This window comes from Microcaecilia unicolor, chromosome 4 (assembly GCF_901765095.1).
Source record: "Microcaecilia unicolor chromosome 4, aMicUni1.1, whole genome shotgun sequence".
NCBI lineage: Eukaryota > Metazoa > Chordata > Amphibia > Gymnophiona > Siphonopidae > Microcaecilia > Microcaecilia unicolor.
In genome coordinates, this window is record NC_044034.1 from 326,282,213 (window position 1) to 326,297,442 (window position 15,230).

Consider the following 15,230-nt stretch of genomic DNA (forward strand, 5'->3'; position numbering starts at 1 on the left):
TCAAGCATTTGTGGAGTGGAGAAATAGCCTAGTGGTTAGTGCAGTAGACTTTGATCCTGGGGAACTGAGTTCAATTCCCATTGCAGCTCCTTGTGACTCTGGGCAAGTCACTTAACCCTCCATTGCCCCTGGTACAAAATAAGTACCTGAATATATGTAAACTGCTTTGAATGTAGTTGCAAAAACCTCAGAAAGGAGGAATATCAAGTCCCATTTCCCTTTCCCCTTTACACAATTTCTAGTAATCAAGCGTAATGCAAGTGGCAACTTATCCCAAAGATTGGGAACAGCACATGAAAAAGGCATAAGACCATATTTCAGATTTATGCAGAACTTTCACTGTCAGAACATGTGGTAAATTCTGGTTCTCTGGGTATAAAATTCTAGCTGGATGGTAATACTGAAACACTGCAACCAAGTAAGCTAGCACAAAACTATGCAGAGCCTCTTTTACCAAACTGCACTACCAATTCATGTGCAGTGATGGGCTTTGTCGGCATTGCTGCACGTGAAATTTCTAGCATAGTTTTGTAAAAGGGGTCCTTAAATTTTATCCTGTATGCAATAGGTAACCAGTGTAATTTAATCAAATTATAGTGTAATAAGTGTATTTCTAAGCAAAGCAAAAAAAAAAAAAACCCATACACACACACAAATAAGCAAACAACCTCTGACTGCAGCATTTTATAACATTGCAATACATTTCAATATTGCTTCATCAGGCCTAAATAAACAGAATTGCGATAATCTACAGAAAATAAAAGCTACAGCATCTCCTGGGACAATTACCAAAAAAAGCCAACAGAATATTAGGAAAGGAACAGAAAATAAAGCAAAGATTATAATACCTTTTTATCGCTTCACGGTGCAACTGCACCTTGCGTATTGTGTGCAATTTTGAACACCATTATCTCATAAAAGATATCATGTAATTAAAACATGGGCAACCACAGTGTAATAGAATGACTCTTATATGAGAAAAGGCTAAAGAGGAAGAAAAAGAAAAGTCCATAGTCTGTTATTGAGATGGACATGGGAGAAGCCACCTCTTGCCCTGGGATTGGTAGCATGGAATGGTGCTACTAATTGGGTTTCTGCCAGGTACTTGTGACCTGGATTAGCCACTTCTGGAAGCAGGATACTGGGTTGGTTGGACCATTGGTCTGACCCAGTATTGGCTGTTCTTACATTCTTATGGCTCTTCAGCTTGAAGATATGATAGAGGGTTATAAAATCCTGAGTCGAGTGGAACAGGTAAATGCCAATTGACTGTTTACTCTTTCAAAAGTAGAAAGACTAAAGGACACACCATGAGGTTACATAATAATACTTTTAAAACAAACAGGAGAAAATATTTTTTTACTCAATGCATAGTTAAGCTCTGGACCTCATTGCCAGAAGTTGTGGTAACAGCAGTTAGCATACCTGGGTTTAAAAAAGGTTTCACCAAATTCCTGGAGACAAAGTCCCAGGGAAAGTCGTTGCTTGCCCTGGTATTGGTAGCATGAATCCTGTAACTTTTCGGGAATCTTCCAAGTACTTGTGACCTGGCTCAGTCACTGTTAGAAGCAGGATACTGGGCTAGATGGTTCATTGGTATAATGCTGTATTGCAATACATACGTTCTTATTTCGGCTGTATCGAATATTCATATTCGATTCAATTCTGCCACTAATCCATTATTCGTATTGGGCCGAATAGTGATTTAAATTCGAATATTTATAATCCAGGGCTCTACTATGCTAAATCCTGCTGAAATAAACATTTGATCTCTGATTTCATGTTGCTTCTTTTATTATTTGTTATATTAAAGCTCAGTGCCCATTATTTCTATTCAGTATTCATATTCGGTCAAATAATATTTTTCCTATTCAGTCAAATAGGAAAATACACTATTCGGTACAGCTCTAGTTCTTACAGTCACACTATGGGCAGGATTTTCAAACAATATGTCTATGAGAATTCCAAAAAGGTGGCTATTGAGTGTTACCTTATAAAGGCTAGGGCTTTTCAGCTTGGAGAAGAGACGGCTGAGGGGAGATATGATAGAAGTGTATAAAATAATGAGTGGAATGGATCGGGTGGATGTGAAGCGACTGTTCACGCTATCCAAAAATACTAGGACTAGAGGGCATGAGTTGAAGCTACAGTGTGGTAAATTTAAAACTAATCGGAGAAAATTTTTCTTCACCCAACGTGTAATTAGACTCTGGAATTCGTTGCCGGAGAACGTGGTACGGGCGGTTAGCTTGACGGAGTTTAAAAAGGGGTTAGATAGATTCCTAAAGGACAAGTCCATAGACCGCTATTAAATGGACTTGGAAAAATTCCGCATTTTTAGGTATAACTGGAATGTTTTTACGTTTGGGGAGCGTGCCAGGTGCCCTTGACCTGGATTGGCCACTGTCGGTGACAGGATGCTGGGCTAGATGGACCTTTGGTCTTTCCCAGTATGGCACTACTTATGTACTTATGTACTTATGTCCCTGTCCCAGCCTCAACTGCATGCAAATGTCAATGTGCACATTTACACCTGATCCAAGTAGTTATAAATATGTATCAGGGATAAATGTGGTCTGCTGATAATGAGTGTTTACTATGCACATATTGGGGAGGGGGGATTCTATAAATCACACTGACAAATGGGTGCCAGAAAAGATCAGTGCTCTATTCTATAAAGGGTGTGTGCCTTTTATAGAATAGTACTTAGTAATGCTGAAACCTGGTGAAAATCTAGGCACCCAAGCTGGGCATGGAAACTCAGGGCCCCTTTTATCAAGCTGCAGCAAAAGGGGGCCGGCGCTGGCATCGATGCATGCTTTACACTCGCTCTGAGGCTCCCTTTTACCCCAACTGGTGAAAGGGAAGTCTTGCCTTCCTGCAGGAAAGACATTTTTGGGGGTGAGCCCTTACCACCACTCACTGAGGTGGCGATAAAGGCTCCTGTGTTAACCCGGCGATAACCAGGCAGCACGTGGCACTGCCCGATTATCGCCGGATACACTCCGGCACTACAAAAATAAATATTTTTTTGTAGCACCGGAAATGACAGCGCACTAGGGATGGGAAGTACTGCTGGACTGCTGTGGTAGCCCGGCGGTTCTTCCTGTATAGCGAGTGGTAAGCCCTTGTTGGGCTTACCACTGCTTAGTAAAGGAGCCCTCAATATTCTATAACAATGCGTGCAACTTTTGGGAATGCCCATGACCCTCTCATGCCCCTCCTATGGTCATGCCCTCTTTTGGGATGTGCACTATGGAATTTAGGTGTCCAGTGTTATGGAACAGCACACAGCCAGATGCATGCACAAATCCTAATTGATGCCAATTAATAATTAATAATCTGGGCACCATATATAGAATCCAGGGGTTGGTGTGTGCTCACCCTTAACGAATGCAGGCTATTTGCACATGGTGCACACTTTTCTGATACACATCTATCAGGTAAGAGCACGCACTACATGCAAATAGCATGCACTCTTTCAGGGAAGCATGCTCTATGTGCTCATAAAACGCACCCTTAATGGCATTCGTTTCCACAAGAAGAAAAAACCCCACACGCAAACACTGGGTGCCCATCCCTAATATAGCTATGCACTCCTCATGTGTACTTGTGCATTTTTTGAACCATCGCCCGGATTCTATATAGCGTGCCTAGAGTTACGTGAGGTTCTACACGTAAATCTAGGCATAGTCTATAACTACACATGTAGATTAATTTGTTTAACAAGCTGTTAAGCACTGTTAACAACTCTTAACAATCAATAATGAGCACTAATTGGCAAAAATTGGAATTTATGCATGTACATTGCTAAGCATATTCTGTAATGTACTGCGCATAAATTCTAATGTGTGTAGGAAAAAGGGGCGTGGTTATAGGCAGGGAAATGGGCATTTCATGGATGTTCCAAAATCTATGTGTGTTATAATATATGGACCAGTGCGTGTAAATCTATGCACAGGGATTTACGCCAGCTTTTCGTTGGCATAAATGGACACGTGTAGATTTAGTCCCATGAACTACTCCTAAACGTATTCTAAATACCACGCATAGATTTACACCCAGTATTTAGAATACACTTAGGCGTGATTGCCTAACATGCGTTAATTTTAGGCACCATATATAGAATTGGGTCCCATGTGGGTACATCACAGCTCTACCCCTTGTCTGCTCAAAACTACAATCCATCTTGTCAATGCTTGTACTTATATGAGTAGATACTATGGGGCAATCTTATAAAAGGCTTTTTCTGCAATGACAAGATTAGACCCAGATTTCTAATCTCCAGTAAACTACGTCAGCCAAGCATTCTCTTTCCACCCCTGGAACTGACCTTGGCCAAATCTTCATTAAATGATTGTTTAACAATTACTATGATGTAATTATTCAGTCCATTAATTTAATGATCATTTTTTTCCTTACTGGATTTCCTGCTGACAGTCTGTGTTCCAGCACGGGCTATTATTTTATTTTATTTTTATTAATATTATTCATGGGTAGATTCATGTTCCAGAATGCCTCGTCTCTCTTCCCTCTATTTATGGAATTACATTGTTGGTTGTCATGACAATCACAAGAATTCACTGCGGGTATACCACAAAGGAAACAACAATGTATCATGCTTTATGATGCATGTATTGTCGGTGCTCTGGGCCTTGAACAGTGCTGTGTCATGCTGCAATAATACAGAGCATGCCATTGTGTATTTTGGGATACCGATGTCCCCAGTGTGTTTTGTGACATAAAGAGGCCCTTTTACCAAGCTGTGGTAACAGGGGCATAGCCAGACTTCAACGGTAGGGGAGTCCAGAACCGAGGTGAGGGGGCACATTTTAGCCCCCTCCCCGGCGCTGCCGCCCCCCCCCCCCCCCACCGACCGCCAACCAGCCATTGCCGACACCTCGAACAACGTTGACCCCCCCCCCCCGCCGATGACCCTCTCGACCCCCCGCCCGCTGTCGCCTACCTTTGTTGGCGGGGGACCCCAACCCCCGCCAGCCGAAGTGTTCTTCCTTCGTTTGGTTTCTGACTGAGTCTGACGTCCTGCACGTACAACGTGCAAGACGTCAGACTCACAGAAACAGAACGAAGCCTTGCGATCTGCAGGGCTTCGTTCTGTTTCTGTTAGTCTGACGTCCTGCACGTTGTATGTGCAGGACGTCAGAGTAAGAAACCAAACGAAGGAAGAAGACTTCGGCTGGCAGGGGTTGGGGTCCCCTGCCAGCAAAGGTAGCAGGTGGCGGGTTGGCGGCGGGGGGGGGGGGGTGAGAGGGTCACCAGCAGGGGGGTCCAGGGCCAAATCTACAGGGGCCCAGGCCCCCATGGCCCCATAGCAGCTACGCCCCTGTGGTAAAAGGGGCCCTGTACTAGCGGCAGTGCTTGTTTTTGCCGTGTGCCAAGCCCCCTTTTACCACAGAGAGTAAAAAGGCGAAAGAAGAAATGGTTGTGTGGTAAGTTTGCACTTGCCACACGGCCATTTTGGGAGGGAGCACTTACTGCCACCCACTGAGATGGTGGTAAGGGCTGCTGCACTAACCCGGCGGTAACCGGGCAACGTGCAGTGCTGCTGACAACCGCCGGGTAACCCCAGCAGTAAAAATATGGAAATAATTTTCCAAGCATCGGGAATGGTTCGCTCTGGGAGCAGAATTACTGTGGTAGCTGGCGGTAGTTCCAGATTGGTGAGCGGCAAGCCCATTGCCGCGTGCCAACCCTTAAGTAAAAGGACCCCAAAGTGAAACAGAGTGTGCATTGCACCAGAAATGTGATTTTGTGGAATGGTGTACAAGTTGCTGCATGCTTCGAAATGCATTTTTTAAATTTAGCATTTTAAAAATTTAACATTTTAAGAAGTCCATTCACCATAAACCAAGTCAAGGATAGTTTAGACGCAATATGGAAACAAAATGTTGAAATAGAATGAAAGGGGACAAATCTATAAGTGAGTGCCTCCATTTATGTGCCTTGATGCTATGCACTGACCTCCTGGATCCTATATATGGCGCAAAAAACTTGCGTGTACAAATTTAGTTCAAATATGTTTATTAAATATTCAAAAAATATAATCAGGTGAACAAATAACCCAACAACAAACCATCATAGACATGATACAAAGGTAACGTGTATACATTTAGGTGCATGCCCAATATGAGCATGCAATTTAATTGAATAATGAGCCAAGTACACCAATAATTGGCCTCTACCAATCAATTATTGGCATTAATGGGCAGCAATTTGAATGTGCACATGTATCTTGCTATGCGCTGGAGCAGACTGACCATTTGGGCAACCTGGTAGTGCCTGAGGGCCCAGAGGCTCTAGGAGGGCCAGAGGCTCTGCCCAGATGCCTGCCGTATACCAGGGGCGTATCTGCGTGGGGCCACAGGGGCCTGGGCCCCCGCAGATTTCGCCCTGGACCCCCTACTGCCGCCGTGGGTACCTTTGCTGGCGGGGGACCCCAAACCCCACCAGCCGAGGTCCGCTTCCTCCTGCCGCTGCGAGGTTTTTTAAGTTCATCGGGATTCGTCCTCCGTCGACGTCAGACTCAGTCCGAAACTGCATTCAGCTAGCAGCTTCTTTGAACAGCAGCACAGAGTGACGGAGGACGAATCCCGATGAAGATCTTAAAAAACCTCACAACGGCAGGAGGAAGCGGACCTCGGCTGGTGGGGGTTGGGGTCCCCCACCAGCAAAGGTACCCACGGAGGCAGGGGGGGGTCGGAAATGGCGGCGGTGGCTGGGGGGGGCTATAATGTGCCCCCTCACTCTGGCTTCGGCCCCCGCTACCGCCGACTTTCAGATACGCCCCTGCCGTATACTACACCCCTCCTTGGTCCTACCTTTAAAGGTGCACCGCTGGTGATCTAGTGACCTCTGCAAGGGGGAACATATTCTTTCCTGCCAGTTGTGCTGCCACTATTCCCCTTGCCTGACTACTACTACTACTACTACTATTTATCATCGTACTTTAAAAATGGTGGCCAAGACTCCCTGCGGAAGTATCACTACCACTACTACTACTTAACATTTCTAAAGCGCTACTAGGGTTACGCAGCGCTGTACAATTTAACATAAAAGGACAGGCCCTGCTCAAAGAGCTTACAATCTAATGAGATTGTCGAGACCAGTGAGGACTGCCACGGGAAGTCTCGGCCGCCATTTTGAAAATATGGCTGTGCCGGCAGGTGGGGGAATAGCGGCAGTGCAGTAGGCAGGAAAGAACATGCTTCCCTCCCACAGAGACCACTAGACCACCAGGGCCCTTCAGGTAAGACCAGGGCAGCGGGGGCGGCGGCTGCAGTGGTAGGGGAGGCAGTAGTGTGGTGGTAGGGGGTGTCTGGCAGCGACCAGGTGGGGGCCCAGACCATCCTCAGTGTTCAGGGGCCCAGACCACTCTCAGTCCACCCCTGCTATGTGTTATTCTATAAAGATGCACATGCAAATCTTGTAGCGCGTAACTGAAAAGGGGTCCTGTCAATTGGAGGAGCATGGGTGGGTCAGGAGCATTCACTTAAGGTGCAGACAATATTATAGAATTTGGGGGATCCATGGCTAACTTAGGGTGCAAGGATTTACATCAGGCTTCAGTAGGTGTAAATCCTTGCACCCAAAAGTAGGGCTCAGATCCCAGCGCTATGCGTTATCCTATAAACAGTGCCCAACTAAGAGCACCATTCATAGAACAGCATTCAGTGCTGTGTTTTTTTTTTGGGGGGGGTGCTCAAATTTGAGCATCATTTATAGAATGAGAGTCTATTCTATAATGGCATCTGACAATGAAGATTATGCTATAGAACTCCTCCCATATGAGGAAATGCTAAAGAGGTTAGGGTTCTTCAGTTTGAAAAAAAAGACAGCTGAGGGGGAATATGATTGAGGTCTACAAAATCCTGAATGGTGTAGAACAGGTAAAAGTGAATCGATTTTTCTCTCTTTTAAAAAGGACAAAGACCAGGGGACTTTCAAGGAAATTACAAGGAAATACTTTAAAAACAAATAGGAGGAAATATTTTTTCACTCGACGAATAGTTAAGCTCTGGGACTCACTGCCTGAGGATGTAGTAACAGCGGCTAGTGTATCTGAGTTTAAAAAAGGTTTCGACATGTTCCTGGAGGAAAAGGTCATAGTCTGTTATTGAGAAGACATCCACTGCTTGCCCCGAGATTGGTAGCATGAATCTTGCTACTATTTGAGTTTCTGCCAGGTACTTATGACTTGGATTGATCACTGTTGGAAGCAGGATACTAGGCTAGATGGACCATTGGTCTGACCCAGTACGGCTATTGTTAAGTTCTTATGTTATGTTCTTAACACTAGCTCAACCCAGTATCAGTGAGTCTACATATACATGACTGCAGTTACACCAGGCATAGACCTGGTATAGCTAAAGTCATGTAAGTGTGGCAGGGCATACATAACTGACAGTGTTCTGCAAATTGCACGCAAAAGTGGCAGCCCCACCCATGCCTCTCTCATGCTTCACCCATGTGAATGCCCTGCTTGCATCTACACACCACGCCACTTAAACGTGCCCTTCCAGAATAGCGCTCAGTCTCCCTGCTGCCACTTAAATGCGTAAATGTACACTTGCCCGTGAACGTGCTAATATGCTGTACATTTGTGCACTTAAAAGGCATGAAAATGAACAAATCCAGGGGTTTGCGTACTAAGGTGCGCTGAAAAATGGGCTGCGGTAGTGTAGGCGCATGTTGTGGACGCGCACAGATCCATTTTTCAGCAAACCTGTAAAAAAGGCCTTTTTTAAAAATTTTGCTGAAAATGGACATGCAGCAAAATAAAAATTGGCACTCGTCCATTTTGGGTCTGAAACCTTACCACTAGCCATTGACTTAGCGGTAAGGTCTCTCACATTAGCCGTGTGGTAATCGCCTACATGCATCGAGTTACTGCCTGATTTTCGCCTTGCGCCAGAAAATAAAATATATTTTCTGGTGTGCTAAGCGGACACACGTCAAAAATTAACTTACCATACGGGCCACAAGGTAGCCAGGAGGTAGTTCCAAATTGACGCGCATAGGTGCCTTCACGGCTTAGTAAAAGGACCCCCCCCCCCCCCCCCAGTTACAGAATTGCTCTTAAAACTTTAAAACCCTTAATTGCCCTTTTACATTTGACTGTGCAGTAAAAATAGTCTTCAAGCAGAAGAAAAAAACTGCAGAATTATTTTTCATTAGAATTTGTCTTCATTCTCACAGAGGGAGATTTTAGGCTGGTCCTGAATTTCTAACCACCGTATCCTGCAGCACTGTGGCACTTGCAGCACTGATTTCAACCGGCAGAATTAAGGACTACAAATTACACACATCATTAGGATGTAGGTTACACCGCATGACTGGCCAAAGGGTCTCCAGCCTGGAACTGGGGAAATTGGCAGCTCTGTCTTCAGTTTCCTCTTTTTTCTGACATATTGTACTAGTAGATTTTTGCCTTTCTGCAAAACCTTTTCTTCCAGATTTTCTCTGTTTGCACAGCAAGTTTGGCATTAAATCCCCAGTGTGTGCATTTCAGTGCAAAAACCAACAGGGATTTTTTTTTTCTTGTTAGCGAAGGGCAGAATGATGTTTATATCCAGTAGGATTGTGGGGTTTAACATGCTTATCTGTTTCCTTGGCTTTAGGATGTTGTGCAGGCAAAGAGAAAATAGCAGAGAAGTCCTGAGTAGTTCTTTCATTTACTACTATTGAGATTTCCTGATTTTCTGGGGTCAAGAGAGATTAAGGATCAATTCTGTAAAGTTGGGGCTAACATTTTTGTACTTCAACAAAATGCAATGAAATTTCAGGTGTATACAAACTGTGCATCACTAATTCAAAAAGGGGAAAAAAAAACCCTCAGAAGAATGAACATTGGAGCATTGTATATCTTTCATAAAGAACCCCCGAGGAAGCCAGCAGTTTGGTGACATGGTGGCCTCTGTTAGATCACATGAGATAAGTGTCCTATTCCTCATTTAAAGTTGGTTGGCATCTCATTAATTTATGTGCTGTATATCCAAAGAAAAAGATGGTAATGGGAGCTTGCTCCTTTTATTTTGTGGAATTCAGTGGTATATTATGTAAATGCACTTTTTTTTATATACTACTACTACACAGAGAGGTATTAAATAATGAGGGAAGGACTTCCTACATGCAGAAGTGCTGCCCAGATGCAGTGTAAATGTGCCAACATTGCCCAGTTAGTTCATCACACTATTAGCTGTCAAGTTCATATAAAGTTAATTATGTTCAGTGGAAAATAAATCTTTTGGTTCAGGCTACTTGCTATGTGAATATTCCATCACTGTTTCATTATTTCTGCCAAGTATTACATATTATGGGCATTTGCTTTAAACATTTGATTGTTTTAATTCATTTATCCAGATCTTACATTGCTTTTTAAACCAAAAGTCAAATCGTAATGATGGCTGAACAGTTAGATATCAACTGTGTTGTTCTGATAGTATCTGAGGATTTGAAGGCAACGAAACAGTGTGACAAGGCGGTGGCCGTAGCAAGAAGATTGCTAGGCTGTATAGAGAGAGGTGTGACCAGCAGAAGAAAGGAAGTGTTGATGCCCCTGTATAAGTCGTTGGTGAGGTCCCATCTGGAGTATTGTGTTCAGTTTTGGAGGCCGTATCTTGCTAAGGATGTAAAAAGAATCGAAGCGGTGCAAAGAAAAGCTACGAGAATGGTATGGGATTTGCGTTACAAGATGTATGAGGAGAGACTTGCTGACCTGAACATGTATACCCTGGAGGAAAGGAGAAACAGGGGTGATATGATACAGACGTTCAAATATTTGAAAGGTATTAATCCGCAAACGAACCTTTTCCGGAGATACGAAGGCGGTAGAACGAGAGGACATGAAATGAGATTGAAGGGGGGTAGACTCAAGAAAAATGTCAGGAAGTATTTTTTCACGGAGAGAGTGGTGGATGCTTGGAATGCCCTTCTGCGGGAGGTGGTGGAGATGAAAATAGTAACGGAATTCAAACATGCATGGGATAAACATAAAGGAATCCTGTTCAGAAGAAATGGATCCTCAGGAGCTTAGCCGAGATTGGATAACAGAGCCAGTAGTGGGAGGCGGGGATAGTGCCGGGCAGACTTATACGGTCTGTGCCACAGCCAATGGTGGGAGGCGGGGATATTGCTGGGCAGACTTGTACGGTCTGTGCCCTGAAAAAGACAAGTACAAATCAAGGTAAGGTATACACAAAAAGTGGCACATTTCTTGGGCAGACTAGATGGACCGTGCAGGTTTTTTTCTGCCGTCATCTACTATGTTACTATGTATAAAAGTGGAATCACAACGCCAAAGTATTATGAAAAAGATTTTGGAGTGATAAAGAAGCATAGTTTCTGAATTTTTGCTTATTTGCAGCACCAGCAACCAAGGAGGTTTAATTGACAGGGGATGGCGTCACGTGACAAGGCTGAAGCTGTAGTCGCCATCTTGATTCACTCAAACCAATGCAAACTATTGGTCCATGCCAAGCCATGCATAGACGGTCCTTATGTCTAATAAGCATTTCCTATTGTTTTGGGTGACTCAATATGGTGGCAAGCGCCGCCTACTGGCTTCAGACCAGATAATGGGCAAAGAACACTCCTGCCGTCTCCTTTCAATTAAACTTCCTTGCCAGCAACACACACACACAAAGAGGAGAGGTTTTATAAAAAAACAATGAAAGATAATGAGCCAAATGTAGAGAGACAAACAGTTAAGTCTTTCTGAGTGGTTTCTGATATATTTTTCCTCTCTGAATTAAGTGTAGTGGTGACTCTATCTCACTAGTACATTCAGGTGCCAACATATTTGTTCTGGGTATATGTATAAAAGATTAGAGTAATGGCATATACCTGCATAGGTGTGCACATATGCATAAATGCAATGAGACCTAGTTACTAATAATTAGGGTTAACAGTAAAATACACGCCTTAACAGTAGCCCACATTAGTAACAGTGCATCTTGGTTAATGTCACAATTACGTTGGACCTGCGCCAACATGCCATATTTCACAAAGCTGCATCAGGGCCCAGTCCATCTTTTTATTTTGATGTATGCTCAGGAAAAAAGATATACGTACATCAAAAGAAAAAGATGAACCTAGCCCTGACGCAACTTTGCGAAACATGGCATGTTGGTGCAAGTCCAAGATAATTGTGATATTAACCAAGATGCACTAAGATAAATTCTTAAAATTATTTATATTTTGATATGAAGAATGAGAATCTTCTGAAAATTAAATAAAATTGTTGAGTAGCCCATAGTGAATACAATGAGACCAATGATAAGATAAGTGAATTGTCAGGCCGTGATCCTGGCATGAAGCAAGTTACTGCAAGTTACTGCAAGTCTGCTATTGAGACAGACATGGGAAGCAACTGCTTGCCCTGGGATTTGTATTATGGAGTGTTGCCACAATTTGGGTTCTGCCAGGTACTTGTGACCTGGCTTGGCCACTGTTTGGAAAACAGAATACTGGGCTAGATGGGCCATTGGTCTGACCCAGTATGGCTACTCTTAAGTTCTTATGTTCTTTTTCATGGGACATTTCTGTATTCATACCTACATATATTAATTGGTTGTGCTGGGTTATTTGATTTTTAAGCACATATATAGGCATATAACTGCTTATGCCAGCATTCGGTAAAGAAAAGTAGGCACTTGGCTTTTTTAAAATAGAACAGGCACACTTAGGTGCACAGATAGTAATTCTACCATTAGGTACCTATATTTCAGCACCAACTGCTGGATTCTGTATAGGTTGCCCAAAGTTGAGTGAACAATTTTGGGCGATCCACATGTAAAATAATGAACTAATTATAACAGTCAGTTATTGGAGTTAACAAGCACTTAACTGGCAGCAAGTAGCAGGTACGAATGGATCTGCCCTATACCCTGTTCTATAACTTGTGTGCCTAACTCCAAAAGGACCATGGCTGTGGGAGGGTCATGGGTTGGCCACTAACCTGGGCTTCTTCGAGGCCACATTGTTTCGTGCATAATTGTAAGCAGTCATTTCAGCTTACATATTGGAATGAAAGATATTGCTTCCATAGAAGATATTGGGTTTTTTTTTCTTTTGCCTCTTTTACATGAGATTGTCTATATTCCTATTTAATGCCATCCATACCGACACTGTTGACTCCTGAGGCAGGCGCCTATGCGCTGAAACACAGATCTGTGTCAACTCCAATTTCAAAGTGTGTGACGATGCATTTCTCTGTTTACTCTTGCATTGGAATTTAATTGGTCCTTCCCAGTTTTTTTCTTTAGTTTTTGTTGTTTATGAATGGGGACTGCCTTCTTTATTTGTTTTGTGTGTCTACATCTTTGACGCAGTTGTGTATGGGTCTATGGAAGCATATGCTGGTGTGCACAAATGTGTGTATATAAATGGCTGAGTATGTGATGGTGTGTAGATCTGTGCATGGACGAGGATAGGTCCATACAGCTGGATAGGTATATCTGGGTACGTAGATCCATGCGGTTGTATATTGGTCTTTGTAGGTGGCTGAGGGTATATGGGTGTGCATGTTTAGGTCTATATGTGGCTGGAGTGAGGGGCGGGGTTATTTCTGTGTTTTGTGTCCATGAAGGAATTTATGACAACTCGTTTGTGTATCCATGAGCTAATTTATAGTATCAGTATAAACATTGTAATGTTTCTGCTGCCTTGTCTAAGATCCTACCTCAAAGCAAGTGTTTTGTGATTAACTGCGGTGCATTGTGCTCCAGTACAGTGAATTTATCTTGGAGTAACTCACATGGATGGAAACATTATGGGGGCAATTTTATAAATGGGCACTTTGATTTGGGTACCCTGATGCCATGTGCTGAGATCCGATTCTAGTACAACCTGGTATCAGCAGGTCTTACATTTACACACCCTCAGTTATACCAGCCATAGACCTGACATAACTGCAGTCATGTAGTCATGTAAATGCTGCAGAGACATGTGTCATACATAAGTGAAAGACATATGTCTTACCTATGTTAATGCTCGGCTTGCATTTATGCACTATGACACGTGCACCATTACAGAATAGCACTTATTTATTTATTTAATTAGATTTTGCTCATACCTTTCTCAGTAGTGGCTCAAGGTGAGTTACATTCAGGTACACTGGATATTTCTCTGTCCTAGGAGGGCTCACAATCTAAGTTTGTACCTGAGGCAATGGAGGGTTAAGTGACTTGCCCAAGATCACAAGGAGCAGCAGTGGGATTTGAACCGGCCACCTCTGGATTGCAAGACCAGTGTTCTAACCACTAGGCCATTCCTGCACCTTGTGGTGCTTTCCAAGGTAAGTGTGCCTTGAAAAATGAAGGGACCCTTTTATGAAGCTGCGGTAAGCAGTAACGCATACGTACAGCAGCTTAAAAGGGCTCACCGTGGAACACACTCAGGCATCCTGTGGTAAGATCCCATGCACTAAAAAATATATATATTTTTTTTTGTGGAGGGGACATGTCTGGGGGCAGAGAGTGGGTGTATCTGCGCTAATCGGCACATCTACATTACTGCATGCTAACTGAGTAGCACAGGATTAGCACGCCAGCCTGTACCACCTACTAAATAGGTGTCAGTAAGCATTCATGTGCTAATTTGCTTTAATGGTCATGCGCTAAAGGCAAATTAGTGCATAGCCATTAATTCAGCATAGATTTAGGAGTGGAGGAGTAGCCTAGTGCCAGTGGTTAGTGCAGTGGGCTGAGAACCTGGGGAATTGGGTTCAGTAAACACTGCAGCTCCATGTGACCTGAGGTCAGTCACTTAACCCTCCATTGTCCCAGGTACAAAAAAAAAATTAGGGTCCCTTTTACAAAGGCAGGTTAGGGCCTGCATGTGCGCATCAAATCAGCATTACCACCTGGCTACTGCGTGCACCTGGCAGTAATTCCAAGTTTGGCATGTGCCAAAAAACTTGCAGTAGAAAACAGTTTTCTATTTTCTACCATGGGGGCATTCCTGGCAGTAATTGGCAGTTGGTACACGCTGGACGGTTACCACGCAGGTAACATGTGAGCCCAGGGCCACGCCTAGGGTCTCTGGCGCCCCGCTGCAGACTATCAGTTGGCGCCCCCCCCCCCCCCCCCCTGGTGAAAATGATCGCTCACCACTTGCCACATTGACAGGAATTGTCAGCAATATTCTTAGAAACAAATTGCTATACATTGCAAAATAAGATAGTAGATGTAAATTCTCAAAGTGGACATATT